This window comes from Oncorhynchus keta, chromosome 16, assembly GCF_023373465.1.
Source record: "Oncorhynchus keta strain PuntledgeMale-10-30-2019 chromosome 16, Oket_V2, whole genome shotgun sequence".
NCBI lineage: Eukaryota > Metazoa > Chordata > Actinopteri > Salmoniformes > Salmonidae > Oncorhynchus > Oncorhynchus keta.
In genome coordinates this window covers 18,927,777-18,931,762 of record NC_068436.1, presented here as the reverse complement: position 1 = coordinate 18,931,762, position 3,986 = coordinate 18,927,777, and the positions used below count along the sequence as shown (strand labels likewise).

At 44.9% G+C, this 3,986-nt stretch overlaps 1 long non-coding RNA gene across 6 annotated transcripts; it reads left to right on the top strand.

The window, feature by feature from the left end:
• The first annotated feature begins 21 nt into the window (after positions 1-21).
• LOC127908029 (uncharacterized) lies at positions 22-1,196 on the top strand. 6 transcript variants are annotated; one of them, XR_008065963.1, is made up of 4 exons: positions 22-169; positions 359-687; positions 876-922; positions 1,158-1,196. It is a non-coding gene; the product is annotated as an uncharacterized LOC127908029 (long non-coding RNA). The 6 variants fall into 6 exon arrangements; XR_008065964.1 differs by lacking the exon at positions 876-922; XR_008065965.1 differs by lacking the exons at positions 876-922; positions 1,158-1,196 and adding an exon at positions 1,064-1,104.
• Positions 1,197-3,986: the final 2,790 nt, after the last annotated feature.

The window sequence follows — 3,986 nt, the reverse complement described above, 5'->3', positions numbered from 1 at the left end:
ATAATGACTACAGGCCGATCCAGGACAGGTCCAGTTAACACGGGTCTATAATGACTACAGGCCGATCCAGGACAGGTCCAGTTAACACGGGTCTATAATGACTACAGGCCGATCCAGGACAGGTCCAGTTAACACGGGTCTATAATGACTACAGGCCGATCCAGGACAGGTCCAGTCTAACACGGGTCTTAACACGGGTCTATAATGACTACAGGCCGATCCAGGACAGGTCCAGTTAACACGGGTCTATAATGACTACAGGCCGATCCAGGACAGGTCCAGGGTCTATAATGACTACAGGCCGATAACAGGTCCAGTTAAATGACGGGTCTATTGACTACAGGCCGATCCAGGACAGGTCCAGTTAACACGGGTCTATAATGACTACAGGCCGATCCAGGACAGGTCCAGTTAACACGGGTCTATAATGACTACAGGCCGATCCAGGACAGGTCCAGTTAACACGGGTCTATAATGACTACAGGCCGATCCAGGACAGGTCCAGTTAACACGGGTCTATAATGACTACAGGCCGATCCAGGACAGGTCCAGTTAACACGGGTCTATAATGACTACAGGCCGATCCAGGACAGGTCCAGTTAACACGGGTCTATAATGACTACAGGCCGATCCAGGACAGGTCCAGTTAACACGGGTCTATAATGACTACAGGCCGATCCAGGACAGGTCCAGTCAACACGGGTCTATAATGACTACAGGCCGATCCAGGACAGGTCCAGTCAACACGGGTCTATAATGACTACAGGCCGATCCAGGACAGGTCCAGTCAACACGGGTCTATAATGACTACAGGCCGATCCAGGACAGGTCCAGTTAACACGGGTCTATAATGACGACAGGCCGATCCAGGACAGGTCCAGTTAACACGGGTCTATAATGACTACAGGCCGATCCAGGACAGGTTCAGTTAACACGGGTCTATAATGACTACAGAACGATCCAGGACAGGTCCAGTTAACACGGGTCTATAATGACTACAGGCTGATCCAGGACAGGTTCAGTTAACACGGGTCTATAATGACTACAGGCTGATCCAGGACAGGTCCAGTTAACACGGGTCTATAATGACTACAGGCTGATCCAGGACAGGTCCAGTTAACACGGGTCTATGATGACTACAGGCTGATCCAGGACAGGTCCAGTTAACACGGGTCTATAATGACTACAGGCAGATCAAAGTAATAGTAATCCGTATAGCTGTCTTCAGAATCTTGAGTCTTCAGAATCTTGAGTCTTCAGAGTCTTCAGACAGAATTAGATTATATGGGAACACATGTTCGTCTTGTTGTAGTTGAATTGTCCAGCCTCTGAGGACATTTAGAACAAAAGAGGTAAAATGAGAACTAACAACGTTAGTTCATGTTTGGAGAACAAAGATTTCCGTCTGCAACATTTCCGTTGAGAAAAATCCACGTGCAACCAAAGCAGTTCATGATGAAGTGACCATGGTTCGCTGTTCGTTCCGCTTCCTTGCTTGGTCTCTCTCGCTCTCTTTGTTAATGTCCCTCTCTCCCTGGCACTCATTCACTCCCTCCCTCCCTCCTGTTCACACTCTCAGCCCCCAGCTGTTTTACGTAGCTCTGTTGACACAACCATACATACGATACAGAGCTCGATGGAACCTAATAAAGACCCAATGCTGACCCCGTGTGTAAGCTTAGTACAGGGAACCTACCCAGACCAATCCAGACCCTCTACTGCATCCTCATTCTATAATCACAGACACATAGCCATCACTTTATGTCCTCGTGTGACAAAAAGCTGCTGGACTGGTGGCTACAAAGGGGCAGACAATGTGGATATGTTGAGGGGATTCCAGGTCAAGCAGAGGGCTAGGGGACCTTAACCATGTGAAAGTGAAGTATCGTCTTCCAGCCAGACAGCTGAGTAAGAGGTACAAGTGCATCAGTCAGGGTCAGGCTGACAGAGCATGGAGGAACAGGGGGCCTCACACCAGCCAGGGGAGGAATGCCCTGATGCACTTCCTTGGTCTGGGGGTGGGATGGTGGGATGCGGGGCATTGGGAGGAAGGGGCATGTGGAGGAAGAAAGGTGGGGCTACGGGGGGCTTCTTCAGGGTAGTCAGCTGTCACAGTGTTGGGTTGAGAGACAGGGAGGGGGTGAAAGGGAGATGGATGTCCTAGCTAAGGTCTTCCCCTCACTCACTGTGTAGAAGCTATTACCAACACACATTAACACTTTCTACATAGGCTACATAGTACTAACACTTTCTATATAGGCTACATAGTACTAACACTTTCTATATAGGCTACATAGTACTAACAGTTTCTATATAGGCTACATAGTACTAACACTTTCTATATAGGCTACATAGTATGAACACTTTCTATATAGGCTACATAGTATTAACACTTTCTATATAGGCTACATAGTATGAACACGTTCTATATAGGCTACATAGTATGAACACTTTCTATATAGGCTACATAGCATTAACACTTTCTATATAGTCTACATAGTATGAACACTTTCTATATAGGCTACATAGCATTAACACTTTCTATATATGTTACATAGTATTAACACTTTCTATATAGGCTACATAGTATGAACACTTTCTATATAGGCTACATAGTATGAACACTTTCTATATAGGCTACATAGCATTAACACTTTCTATATATGTTACATAGTATTTACACTCTACTATTATCTTTAAATAGTTTTTTTTTTAATGATGAATACATGACATAAAAATCTTTCACTTGTTTCAGAAATAATGTGTGTTTAAATGCAGAATGTACAAACCTCCACTGTATTCGCTATGCAATTACAGAGCGATCCAGAATCCAAACAGACTAATACTGTGTTTGTCTGAAGTCCATATGATTTGATTATGGAAGGTGAAAGAGTCAGTCCTTGCAGGTGGCTGGGTTAACCTGTGGCTGGGACAGACAGGTGCTGAGGATATGAGTGATGATGCTTCCATTTCTGCTCAGGCCGTGAAATGCAAATCACTGAGTAAGTTGAAATTGCATCTCTGTGTGTGTGTTTGTGTGTGTGTGTGTGTGTGTGTTGGTGCATGTGTGTGTGTTGGTGCGTGCATCTTATGCCTTTTGGTTAATCTGTGTTTTGTTCATCATATGTTTTGATAGGATTTCTAGTCAAATAAAATGACCTGCTGTCAACTAATCATTCAATGGTGCTCAATTCATGAACGCCCACAGGTGTGTATTTAAATAACACGTGTCTTGTTGAGAAGAACACAGGACAAGTGACTTCGGCAAAAATCACTCATGCATTTTTTCTTCCATCAGGTTGGACTCAGCCTTCTGCAGGAGAGAGAACCACAAATATCACAAGGAAAGCTCTGATTTACTTAAACAACTAAGGTAGGTTATTTTTACATTATAACATGTTACCTTCGGCTAACCGTTTTACATCTCATGTTGTCATTCAGACTTTCTGAGACAATGCACAATACTTTGACTGACATGACAACAGTAGACCTACGTATATCTAAGTATTTTTTATGTATGTTGACATCAGTATATTGCATCAGTATGTTGCCAACAACATATTAAAACATAAAGTCATGAAACTTGTCATCTCCCCTCTCTCATATCTCAGTGGGCTAAGATATTGTTCCACAAGGATGAATGCCTCTTCAGGAAACCACACACACTTCAGCTGGAATCTTTGCATTAACAAGGGCTATGTTGGGCCTGTGCTTACTGGTGCTGTCCAGTCCATGTGCTTCCTCCTGGGGACGCCAGCCCTGGTCTGGTGCCTCTGGCTCTCTCTGAGTGGAAGTCTCTCTGGAGGTCTCAAACCCACCCAGGTCTTCCCTATTAACCTGTTTGCAGTGGAGCTGGTATTCTGTGTGGAGGGTTTCTTTGAGGTGGTCAACAACCTCACCCAGAACATCATGTTGCAGCAGGCTGTATATTTCCTCTATGGCCTCTCCTGGACCTGCAGGCCCCTGATCCAGAGCTGCATCTGTGT